Source organism: Pelophylax lessonae (genome assembly GCF_965119305.1).
Source record: "Pelophylax lessonae genome assembly, chromosome: 12".
NCBI lineage: Eukaryota > Metazoa > Chordata > Amphibia > Anura > Ranidae > Pelophylax > Pelophylax lessonae.
In genome coordinates this window covers 40,477,997-40,491,704 of record NC_138779.1, presented here as the reverse complement: position 1 = coordinate 40,491,704, position 13,708 = coordinate 40,477,997, and the positions used below count along the sequence as shown (strand labels likewise).

At 43.7% G+C, this 13,708-nt stretch overlaps 1 protein-coding gene across 5 annotated transcripts in view; it reads left to right on the top strand.

Moving 5' to 3' along the window:
* LOC309567856 (kazrin-like) overlaps positions 1–13,708 on the top strand; it is a 228,340-nt gene that overhangs the window by 108,699 nt on the left and 105,933 nt on the right. The window lies entirely within an intron of this gene.

Here is a 13,708-nt window from a genome sequence, read left to right as displayed (position 1 = left end):
AAGTCTCACACGTGGTATCGCTATACTCAGGAGAAGTAGCAGAATGTATTTTGGGGTGTCATTTTTGCTTTGTACATGCATTGTGTTTTTTTGTGTAAAAAAAAAAAATGCGTTTTCATTTTCATAAAACTTGTGGAAAAAAATTACATGTTCAAAAGACCCATTATGCCTCAAAGATTATGTGTTGGGGTGTTTGCTTTCCAAAATTGGGTCATTTTGGGGGTGTTTCCATTGTCCTGGTGCTCCAGGGCCTTCAGAAATGTGAAAAGATTTCATGCTCCCAACTTTGTGGGAACAGTTGGGGGTTGGCCCCTTTCTGTTCCTACATGATTACGCACCAGTGCACAATGCAAGTTCTATAAAAACATGGATGAGCGAGTTTGGGGTGGAGGAACTTGACGGCCTGCACAGAGCCCTGACCTCAACCTGATAGAACACCTTTGGAATGAATTAGAGCGAGGCCTTCTTGTCCAGCATCAGTGCCTGGCCTCACAAATGCGCTTCTGGAAGAATGGTCAAACATTCCCATAGACACACTCCTAAACCTTGTGGACAGCCTTCCAAGAAGAGTTGAAGCTGTTATAGCTGCAAAGGGTGGGCCAACTCCATATTGAACCCTAGGGACTGGGATGCCATTAAAGTTCATGTGGGTGTAAAGGCAGGCGTCCCAATACTTTTGGTTATACAGTGTATAATAATCATTTATTTTTTTACTCCCAGCCAAAAGAAACATGGGTAATAATCCAGAACACGTTCCCTGTTAGGGGCTTTTTAGCAAATATATACTTTTATATATATAAGGGAGAGGCATCTGCACACTAGGGCTGTCACATGTGAGCTCCCAGACCATGTATATTTCAGGGCTGCTTGTCCCTGAAGGTCTGGCAATACAAAGTAATAGAGCTGATGCAGCTGTGCGAAGTAAAGAAGCGGGGAAGAGAAAGTGCTGCTTTCATTGCATTGAACAAGACAGCTGAGAGGAATCTGAATTACCGCACAGTGTCTGCAAAGAATTGCATTGAGCTGATTCTTCCTGACTTTGAAATTATATTGTAGATCCAGTTTAATTGGCCCTTTAAAGGACATATCCAGTGAGGGTGAAAACCACCAATAAAATTGCAGAATCACGTGTTTTTTTTTTGTTTTTTTTTTTGGTGAGCTGCAGCAGTATCCGTGTTTCCAAAGTATTATCTATGAGGGTAAGGCTAGGTTCACATGTGGGCATAGCGGATCACGGGCAGAATCACTGCGATTCTGCCCGCGATCCGGAAATCATTGCAAATCGCGGGATGCCTGTGTGATGCCCGGGATTTGCAATGGCACCCAAAACGCTGTGCGATGTTGCCGTGATTTCCACCTACGCAAACAGAATCACGGGACGCATGACGCCCAAAAAAGGTACAAGAGCTTCTTTTGTGCGCCATGCATCCCGCGATTCTGTTTGCGCGATATTACCACGATTCGGCAGGCGGAAATCGCAGCAAAATCGCACAGCGTTTGGGGTGCCATTGGAAATCACGGGCATCGCACAGGCGTCCCGCGATTTGCAATGATTTCCAGGTCGCGGGCAGAATCGCAGTGGTTCTGCCCATGATCCACTGCGCCCCCATGTGAACGTAGCCTAACAGCAGGATGGATATAAGAACTCCTATTTACAGCGAGCCAAACCTTGTACAAATCTCCACTGGTTCCTGAACCAGAAACCCCCCCCCAACATTCCTCGTTTAAAAAATTGGAGGAGCCATCAGAAAATTGGCAGATGAAAGCTGTCAAAATGCTATACTCATTGGCAGGGTGGATTTGATTTAAGTCAAGCCGATTTAAGTAATGATTTAAATCACTGGTAAAAAGGCTTGTATTAAATCAACTCGATTTAAATCATAATTTTTAAAGCGCAACTGTCATCTCTGTCCTGGAGCGGCTCCTTCCTTGACCTGCTGTTGACTCACCGACATTCCCATTCACATTAATGGGACGGCTGGTGATGCATTAGTGACACAAGGTGGGGGACGTGGCAGCAGCAGGTGAGTGGATGCCTGCTAATAGGCGCTGCCATGATGGATCGGAAATGACAGGTGCTCTTTAAATGTAAGGACTCATTCTTGCTGGCACTGTGAAATTGTGTGAATGCATCAATGCAGTGCATGTTATCTCAGCTTGCAGAGCTTGGATTCATTGAATGAGTTTGCCAAAAATTAAAATATTGCAGAATATACAGCTTGATGCTACATAACTAAGCTCCATTTCATATTGAATAAATAAAATTATTACTGTATCTTAAATAGAAAATAACCTTTAGATAGATTTTTACTCCAAAAGCATTTTATTTAAATAAATTTCATAATCAAAAATATCTGATTTTAAATTTAAAAAAATCTGATTTAAATGTTTTTTTTTTTCATTTATTTCTTAATTTAAAAGAAAAAAAAATTGATTTTTTATCCACCCTGTTCAATGGGGAGGGTTCCTTCATCCATCCATGCGGGCTGAATGAAAAAAAAAAACTATTAGTATATGGCTGGCTTAAAGTGGAACTGCAGTCAGAAAATTAAGTCCTGTTAGATGACTTCACGCTGGCCCCTTTTTGCAGGTATAGCTATGTAAAAAATTAAAAAGAAGTGCCTATACTGTTTAAAGTACACTCACCTTGCTTTGCACATGCTTAGTTGCTCTCTGTTCTCTGCACTGTGCCTAAATCAGAGCCACTAGAGGCCAATTAGCTGACAGCTTTAAGATTTGACTGTTGCTGAGGGGGTAAGGAAGCAACAGGAATGATACAGTGGAAACACAGCGTAGGGGGAGAGAAATAAAAACCAGGAGGGATGACAGGACAAACTCTGTTGCCAGGGATAAACAAGAGGTAATCTTATATAGGATAGTGTATTATATTCTGATATTCTGTCCTTTCTCCCTCATGACAGCCTGTGAACTGCAGCACTGTAAAGCTTCTGTCAGCCTTCCTCTCTAGCTAAACCAAGATATACAGTAAAGGCTGGAAATGTACATTTTTTTAATTGAAGAAAGTGACATAGTTTTTGAGACCAAGGAGGGATGGGGAAGTTTCACAGTGTAGGCTTGGCTCAACACTTGTGCCTTCTTTTATCCAGGGATACAGCGGGGACCAGAATTATAGAGCTGGCCATAGATGGATAAAATCAGGCCAGTTCAGCAGGAACCAACTATTTTCGATCTATCTGTGGGCCGGCTGCTTGTACTGAAGTTGATGTATCGGTTGACTTCCGTACAACCCGCTGGTTGGTTGTTTTTTTTTTTTTTTTTCTTCTCTCACTGTCTGCCATTATAACCTCCAGCAGTGATCGTTGTATGCTGACTGGCTAGAAAACCTCCGCTGTCAGAATACAATAGTGCAGTGGGAGGGATTCCCCCCCATCAACAAATGGAAAGCATTTTGCTTAATGTATGGCCTGCCTTAGAGATACCAAAAACGCTGAGGGGTGGGAGGTTTTCATATTGTAGACTTGGTTCAACAGTTTGGGGGTCCTTTAAGTGCAGAGGGGACCAAAGTAATAGGAGCTACCCCAACCTCTGGTGGTGTAGGGCATTTCCATAGGGTAAGCTTAGCTTAGCAGTTTTGGGTCCTTTTTATATGATGCATAGGAGACCAGGATACTCGGCGATATCCCAACTGCTGGCGGGGTGAGGAACTTTCAGAGTGTAGGCTTGGCTCAACAGTTCATGGTTCTTTTATATGATACATAGGAGACCTGGATAATAAGAGATACCCCAACCACTGCAGTATAGGGAATTGTCGTAGTGTAGGCTTGGCTCAACAATTTGTGAACCTTTCTATGATACATAGGAGACCAGGATAACAGGGAGATAGCCCAACTGATGGCAGGGTGGGGAATGTTCTCAGTGTAGGCTTGGCTCAACCGTTTGGTTTCCTTTATAAGAAGATACCCCGGAGAAATCCGAGATAATCCAACCAGCAAATGTCTAGTTACATTTCTCTAAGGCAGGGGTCTCCAAACTTTCAAAACAAAGGGTCAGTTTACTCCATTTCAGACTTTTGGGGTGCCGGACTGTGGCCATTGGGAGTAAAAAATGCCTCATCTTTGATGTCAGTGAGAGAAATTTTATCCCATCATTTGTCATTGGAAAGAATTGGGCCCCATTGTTGGTGTCATTGGGAGGAACTGTACCCTATCAGGTGTCATCTGAAGGAACTGTGGTCCATCGTTAGTGTCATTGAAAGGAAATGTGCCCCATCATTGGTGTCATTTGGACGAATTGTACCCTATCAGGTGTCATCTGAAGGAACTGTGGTCCATCGTTCATGTCATTGGGAGGAATTGTGCCCCACTGTTGGTGTCCTTGGGAGGAATTGTGCCCCATTGTCGGTGTCTTTGGGAGGAATTGTGCCCTATTGTAGTTGTCCTTGGGAGGAATTGTGCCCCACTGTTGGTGTCCTTGGGAGGAATTGTGCCCCATTGTCGGTGTCCTTGGGAGGAATTGTGCCCCATTGTCGGTGTCCTTGGGAGGAATTGTGCCCCATTGTCGGTGTCCTTGGGAGGAATTGTGCCCCATTGTTGGTGTCCTTGGGAGGAATTGTGCCCCATTGTTGGTGTCCTTGGGAGGAATTGTGCCCCATTGTTGGTGTCCTTGGGAGGAATTGTGCCCCATTGTTGGTGTCATTGAGCCTCATCCATAGTATTATTTGGAGGAATTTTGTCCCTTTGTTGGTTTCAGTGAATGAAATAGTGCCCCAAGGGCCAGATAAAAGCAAGCGAAGAGCTGCCCACAGTTTGGAGACCACTACTCTAAGGAATAAGGTAACATTTTGGGGCCGATATGTGAACTGGAGTTGCTAGTGATAAGAGATGGTAATGATTATCTCACTTACCCAAGTTGTATATGGTAAAAATGCAATATTTTGCTTCAGACCCAAAATTGTGCTTAAAATAGGGCGAGGAGCTCAGTTTGAGATTGTTGGAATCTTTGCATCATCACAAATTACCATTGTCTGACATTTCAAATGGTCCCAGTAGCAGACACTATGACCTGTTTGACTTGTATATTAGATGCGTTCTAGGACCCTGGCATGAAATAAGTGTCCTATAATACCACCATATGTTTTTATGTTGAATGAGGCTGTCAGTTGTGAAAGTACAGCTTGTAAAACCAGGCACTTTGGTATACATTCAGGTTATACATCCCTCTGCACTAGACAGAAAAAGCAACAAAATGATTTAAGTTCAATATACCTTGAAGACACCATGTACTGTTGGAGTAATATCACAGCACGGTGTTAATCCCGCATCATATTGCGGTCGGTAGAGTGCCTGCTATGAATTCCCGCTATGAAATAACTGCTGTTTTTATGCACGCGGTCGGTTTCTCTTTGTACAAACCTGTTTTTAGCAGGTTTCACAGCAAACAGCCTAGCAAAATATAAACACATTCTTTAATTTTATCATAAATATAGAACTGGAATGTAGGTGCAAGTTAAGACTGGATCTCAGACTAATTCAAAGAAAGCTATGAAACTTCAATTCTCTCACTTGATGAAAGTCATAAAGGATGAAATTTTATTAAAAAAAATACCATTGACATAAATTCCTTTTAATTTAATCTTTAATTAGACTTTTCTCCCTGGAGGCACAAAATTCTTTATCTGCTGTTGGGGCAGATGGTGAGGCAGCCATCTTGGGTGCGCTTAGTTGAATGTCATACTTGGGCAAACTTTATACAAGAGCCAATTAACTTTCCAGCATGTCCTTGATGTATGGTAGGAGATCAGAGCACCTGGAGGAAACCCATGCAAGCACAGGGAGACCATGCAAACTCCATGCAGATAGTATGAGCCAAGGCCTATAGCTTTTTCCAGTCTCCAACAATTTCTCGGTAGATATGGGGTTTTCTGCCCTAACTTATTTGAAACTGAATTTCACACTGCTAAATGCATAGTTGTAATACATGTGTGTACAATATGTGAGCTTTGCAGACCTCTCTGCAGACTATTCTGCACCTACACAGTACAGTCTGGTCCAGGAATCACCTAGCAGCAAGAGGGTTGCTTGTTTCGAATCCCAATCACGACACTACTATATGTAAAGCGCTGCGTAAATTGACAGCGCTATATAAGTACCTGAAATAAATAAATAATAATAAATAAGACTGTGACTGGACAATGAAAGTGCTGAACACATTGATGTGGTCATCATTGGGCCCTATAGTAAATAAGAATTGATGAGGTCATCATTGGGCCCTACAGTAAATACACATTGGTGAGGTCATCATTAGGCCCTACAGTGAATCTTCCCCAGCAAGGCAGTAGCGCCCCGAAAGGTTTAGAGTGCCCTTTTCTTCTTCAGTGTTGGTGCTGCCTTGTAGAAGATTACAAGAGATTTCAAGACTTGGATATGTATATAGGCAGGTGCAGTCTACTTTCTCCACTGTAGATGGTGCTCTCCCACATTGGCACTGAAATTAGAGAGGAAGTCAGGAGGAACAGGGTTCCTCTATGGTTTCCTGGATCACTGGGGAATCTATCCCATTGGATGCTGCTGCCCCATGTGACTCTGGCAGCCACTTTGGGTCAGGCAGAGCCTTTTTAAGGCCCTGGCTCCCAGGTTTGGTTGGGCATTTGTGAGTTGGTAGAGTAGGAACAGGTACCTCTACTGGTAGGGACAGAACGAGCAGCAGGGAAAGGTTCCTGACGAGGAGGGAAAGCTTAGGGATTGTAAATTGTCTGGGCAACTGCCTGTTTGGGCACTAGATGGCCAGGCTGTATAGGGTGACCCTTGACAACGACGGCCTGTGAGCTATCGAAACCGGTCGGGACTCTAGGAGTGCAATCACACTGCCATGCTATTTTCGGAAACGGATGAAACGCTTTGAGATGTGGACCCGTCATCCCCAGAAATTTGTTTGAATCAATGCCCATTTTTCCTGTTCTAATGTAAGTGCATCTACCTTATTTTTAATAAAATTGCTTGAGCGTACCTCACCATATTGGCCATTCCTTTATTTTACTGCTGAGGAGCATGGGGCTGGCTAAGGAGTTTGGAGTACATCTGTCTACAGGCGATTGTAAGCTGGATCCCTTCAGGAGGGCTGAGATCTACTCTGGATTTTGATTTTCATTCTGCCTATACTGACCCCCTATAATCAAGGGGTCGAAGCTTTTTGGTAAGCCTTTTCACACATTGGGTGTCCGTGTGGTGAAGGCATTGAAGTTCTGATTTTATGTGGAATAATCTTTTAGAGACTGCACTAAATCTGTTGGTGTATGGGACTTTATTTGTGATTCATTCACTTATTACTGATGCACTTTATATTTATTCACCTATTGTTGATGCATTTTATATTTGCTTATGCACTTTGAATCAATTGTTGAAAGAACTTTATTTATATTTATATATTTACATGCAATTTTATTTGTCAATAGCTCATAACGGTTGACAATCTTATTACACACAGTGCACTTTAGATGAGCGTGGCTTTGTACACCATAGCAGGTGTATTTATACCATTCATACGTTTTTACGATTCAGCTGCTGCTCTTTTATATGGTTCACTCCTATATGTTGCACTTTATGGTTTATTTATTTAAAAAATGTCTTTGTATAGGATTTTACACGGTTACATATTTATATATTTTTTTGCCATTTGCGCAGGTACTGTTGGCGACTAACGCCATTATATATTCTCTTTCAAGAAAAGGCTGGTTGAGTGAGACAGAAATGGTAATCACCTATGGCAGGGGTATTCAAACTATTGCCCTCCAGTTCAGGAACTACAATTCCCATCATGCCTAGTCATGTCTGTGAATGTCAGAATTTTTACAATGCCTCGTGGGACGTGTAGTTCCGCAAAAGCTGGAGGGCCGTAGTTTGAGGATCCCTGACCTATGGTAATAATTTAGTGATCCTTGTTGTGTAATACATCTTGTGTCTCGTTATAGCGCAAATGTTACAAAACTCTAGTTTGAGCGTTCTGCATTGTTAGCATTCATCTTGGTCTAGACTGGAATGAGCAGAATGTGTAAAGGACCAAAGGGTCTTGCCAGAAATATACAATGTCTATAATTCTCACCACACAAAGCTGAAAAAGACAAGGACTTGGGCAAAACAGCTTCTTTGACCTATCTCTACTGATGCTGAATTTAAAACATCAGAGGAATATCCATCATGCATTGCTCTATTCCCCCAGCTTTTACCAAAGCCATGTCCACAGCGGGGTGAGGGACAGATTGGCTGTACAATATCTGCAGCATATCCATTATTGATTTTAGAGCCCATTCATGTAAGAATGGATTACAAGCTAAAGAACAGCAAGAAAGCTTGACTGAACTTCAGTGAAAATATCAGCTGCCAGTAATGTGCTGTTCTATTCAGAAGCAATTTATTTTTAACCTTTCTTTTCTTTTTTTTTAACTGTGATTGTAGAAAGTTTGGTGCTGAAAGTTAGCAACCAATCCCTTGCTGCTGTGCAGATTTTCGGTGTGGATGGCAGCATTGTATATACAATGGCTAGTTTGTCCTCTGCTCACAGACCCGGGTTGATAGGTGAACCAGACGTTATTTCTTGCCCAGACCCTTTGCACGCAACGCTGGTGGTATGACGTTTTACCAACACCCTTTCCCATTGTTCCCAACTGTCCCGGTGTAATGGATCAACCGTCACCCCGACCGGGCACCTCCGTTGACTGATGCTCCTAGTGCTTCCCGAGGGCTCCAAGCACTCCACCCTACACCATAACCACTTCAGACCCCACGAACTTCCGCAGCTTGGTTAGGGTCTCCCCGTCTCCTACCCATCCTGGACCTACGACAAGGCTCCAGGTTCCCGTGGGTGAACCTCTTTCCCCAGAGAGTGCAACAGGAACAAGCTCTTACACAAGTTCTTACAAGAGCTTACTGATTATCCAAGGGAGTATGAAGGACATAGCAATCCCTTGTAGCATATTCCCCCAATGAGAGACAGGACTCTAGATTGAGGGTGAAGTATAACTCAACTTTATTGAACAAGAAACAGACTTTTATACAGTTTTTTCCCCACAAGGTTACCGCCCAGGTGGACCTTGTTGAAAAAAGGCCCTGACATTCACAATCCAATGAAAACAGAGTTTTACACTCCCATACAGTGTACACAAAGATATACACTGTGGGACAACCACCCCTCCCCCTTAGCAGCCAATCCACATATACATCCCATAATAAGCTTATCTTAAGGCAGACAGAACAATGTGAGGTCATTAACATTTAACAATGAGACAGGCACAATCCACATTCCCTCCCAATACACAAACAATAGGGAAGTCTGCCAATGACAGTCTGTGTGTCTCTCTCACAGACAAGCACATGGAATACACTGTGTAAGGTGGTATTAAATCTTCATATTTCTATATGAAGATATGGTTGACAAATATTACTGTCCCATCTGAAGCAATTCAAACCATTAAGTATCTGCTCCTCACCTCCAGTGACGGTGAATACCGTCACACCCTGTTTTCAAGGGACTGTCCTGGATTTCGAACAAAGTCCATTTTTCCTCATTTGTCCCTCATTTTGGTCTTATCTATATAGTTGTGTATAAAATGTACTTTTTATCTTTCAAAAAGTGTTTTTCAGTTCCAAACCTTTCATCCAATTTCTAAATTGCTGCATTTGTAAATGTTATAAGCTAGTATAAAGAAACAGTAGTGGGAAAAAAAAGCACTTGTGAGTACTATTTTGTTGTATAATTCTCTTTCTAGGGGACGTGGCAGGGGCTATGTCCTATGACTACATACTTTTGCTAATACATAGTTACATAGTTAGTCAGGTTGAAAAAAGACACAAGTCCATCTGGCTCAACCAATAAAAAAAACAAATAATACGTGTCCCTCATTTCAAAAAGTTGGAAGGTATGCTTTCTCTATGGATTCCTGAAATGTTTTCTAATGTCAGGTTCTGTGGGTAGGATGTGGTCAAAGGACAGATTGCAAATGATGTTTTTTCATCTCACCGATGACGGCTGCTTAGGCAGCAGATGGAGATTTCCTTGTTGTGGCTCCAAGGAAGTTCTGTTATCCATACAGATTTTCTGAGTACCCCCATTTATATGGCTTGAATGAAAGAAACTCCCCTGATGGCAACTGTCAGAATACACAAACCGTGACTGCATCTGATTGACTGTTTAGCTGAGAATTTTTCATCTGGCTCCTTCGGTTTTCAGACCGACCTTGGTGGAGCCAGGTGGTACAGAGCTGTGCGTGGCCTGCATGTGAAAGCTGTGGAGGCACAAGAAGGTACCTCAGCAGTGCACAACAGGCCCAGTAGGGAGGCAACCCAGGGCACTTACAAAGGTGATAAGACAGTAGACTGGAGACCCAAAGATGCAGACAGCGTCTGCCATGAGAAGAGACCTGGCCAGTCCATAGCCAAAAGGGCGGCTTTCCAGAGGATTGGCATGGTCCCTATGCTTCCCCTGGCTCTAGGCACTGTCCCTGTCAGACGGGTGACCTGTCCCTAGACTAGCCACTCCCAAAATGCATGCCAAACCCAGGAGCCAGAGTCTAAAATAGATTCTGCCTGACTCAAGATGGCCACCAAATTCACATGGGGTGCCAGCATCCAATCAGCTTCCTCCCTGTGATCAAGGAAACTATAGAGGAATCCGGTTCCTTTCCACTCCTTCCTCCCCCATCTGCATTGCTGCTGCAGACAAGCGCCACCTGCAGTGGAGAAAATAGACTACACCTGCCTACAGACCAAGCATATGCATAGTATAAGATCTTTAGATCAAGGACTGTTGTGAGTGTAAGGGCCAGTTCACACCATAGAAACACAGTCTGGATGTGTTCCAGATGCTTTTCTGCATGCGTGTTTTTGGTGCATTTTTGCTGCAGTCCAGTGCATTTTCCTCCCTTTTTCTTAACCTTAAATGACGTGTGTTCCAGTGCGTGTTGCAGCATTCCAGTACGGGAAAAATGCAGCATGTATTCTACTTTTTTTTTTTTTTAAACTGGAACTGCAAGCACTGGTGTGAATTATGCCATTAGAAACCATGGGGATATGGGAAGCCATGTCATCTGCTGGTGTTGGTCCACTGTGTTTTATCAAGTCCAAAGTCAGCGCAGCCCTCTAGCAGGAAATTCTAGAGCACTTCATGCTTCTGTAGCACCCTCCTAGGTAGGTGCTAGTGAGAGAATATAGCTTTTGGCTCTGTCTGCCTATCAGAGGAGCAGCAGGCAAATCTATATTGCTTTCTGCCTACCAGAGAGCTGGATCTGTGAGTTAGGTCTGCTCAGTGTGCTCAGTATGTGATTCATTGAGTCTAGAGGGTGTTTCACACTGGTCTAATAGGGAGGCATGTTGGACAGTGGGAGGAAACCTGACCAATGGATACATAGGCTTTGATACAGTCCTGGTGATTGGTACAGACAGGCTGTCTCAGTGCATTCTGGGATACTGTATAAAAGCCAGGAGCACATGTGCTGTGGGGTCTTTAGTACATGAGGAAGGCAGCGCATGAACTACACCAGGATGCAATGGATAAAGAAGTCAGGTGAACATCCAGTATAGAAAGGGTTAACTGTTTATTGGTATTGATAATCGAAAAACAAAGAACATAAAATGCTTACATCCCCCTGGGCTGGAGTGGACAACGGCACCTGGCAGCAAGCAACACGAGTGCGAGAAGGTCAGTCTCTCAGGACCGCTGAGCAGTGTGTGCACAAAGCCGGAAACCAGCCGGCGTGAGGATGAAAGGACTCTGCTGTAGTTCCGGACAGGCACCACTTGCGGGGAAACACCAGGAACCAGGGTGAAACACGAGCTATATGGTTGCCATGACCTCCAAATAGCTTGTGTTCCACCCTGGTTTATGTACTTTGTTTTTCGGTTATCAATACCAATAAACTCTTAACCCTTTCTATACTGGATGTTCACCTGACTTCTTTATCCATTGCATCCCAGTGTGGTTCATGCGCTGCCTTCCTCATATACTTTTGTCTGTATCAGCACCCTTCCTATGCTCGTTGGCTAGCAGCAGAAAAAACGCTGGGGAGCCTCATAGGCTTATTTCTATCCCTCCACCCTAAAGGCACCCCAGGAGCGCCTGGTTTGTGATTATTGATGTGGGGTCTTTGAATGGTGAGCAGAGTCCTGGAGGGAGGGTGGCGGCTGCCTCCTCCTCTGTAGCAGTGGTGGCACCAGGAGGTCATCCTGAGGGCCAGAGGAACGGAGCTGAACCCAGAGGTCCAGGAAAGCAGACTGGGCGGGGGGGGGGGGGAGACACTGGAAACTCTAGAAAAACAGTATTGTGAGTACAGGGGATCGTTTCAAGGATACTGACCTGAGGGGGGGCCACCCCTGAGTAGGATAGTCAGTGGACGGGTGTCAGTGGTCAAGAAAGAGGATACTAGGAGAGTGTCTTGAAGAGAACTTAGTTCATCAAATCATCCGGATAGAGACTTAAGGCCCGTACACACGTACCGATTGTCGGCCGTAAATATTCGGCCGCCGACCGATCGGCCGATTGTAGGCTTGTTAGTATGATGCTTTCGACAGCCGACAGCGCATTTTCGGCCGAACAGAATCTGTCGTGCAGACTTTAAAATATTTGTTGGCCGTCACCAGAACGGCCGATTGTTCGCCAGTCAGTACAGATTTCGGCCGACAGACAGCAGATTAGCAAGACTGGGCATGCTCAGAAAAGAAAAAAGACAAGGAAAGTTAACCATCACATGACATCACTTCTGCAGTCGGCTGTTGTTGGCCGACAAAATTCGTGTGCAGTCTTTTGCAGTTTTCAACAGACACGACAGCCCTGGACAAAAGACGGCCGATCGTTCGGCCGACGATCAGTACGTGTGTACGGGGCTTTAATCCAAATTCACCTAGTGGCAGGGTGAATCCGCAGCCTGGCTGCATCATCAGAGATGCTAACGGTAACCCAGGGGGACCCAAAAGTGTATTATCCAGCAGCCCTCAAGGGGGCAGTGCTACACTTCCCTCTGCTGACCAGCTTTATGGAGATGCTGATTTAATTCTCCAGCAGGACTTGGCACCTGCCTAAAATTCCAATACCTGGTTTAATAATCATGGTATCACTGTGCTTGATTGCCAAGCAAACTCGCCTGACCTTAACCCCATAGAGAGAATAGAGAGAATCTGTGGAGTATTGTCAGGAGGTAGATGAGACACCAGACCCAACAATGCAGATGAGCTGAAAGCCACTATCAAAGCAACCTGGGCTTCCATAACACCTCAGCAGTGCCACCGGCTGATCGCCTTCATGACACGCCGCATTAATGCAATAATTCATGCAAAAGTAGCCCGACCAAGTATTGAGTGCATCCTAAACTGTACATGGACATACTTTCAGTAAGCCAACATTTCTGTATTAAAAATCCTTTATTGGTCTTATGTAATATGCAAGTTTTCAGGGATACAGAATTTTGGGTTGTCACTAGCTGTAAGCCATAATCATTAAAATTAAAAGAAAGAAATGCTTGAAATATATCACTGTGTAACAAATCTATATAAAATATGAGTTTCACTTTTTGAATTGAATTACTGAAATAAATGACCCTTTTGATGATATTCTAATTTTATGAGATGCACCTGTATATAAGACTAAAGTTTGTGCTTTTCATAGGGTGAAAATTGATTATATAAAAAGGGAAAATCATATTGGCGATCATAGCAATCCAATTCCATTTTGAATGTTCTAAAAATAAGAGCTGTTGTCAGATGGT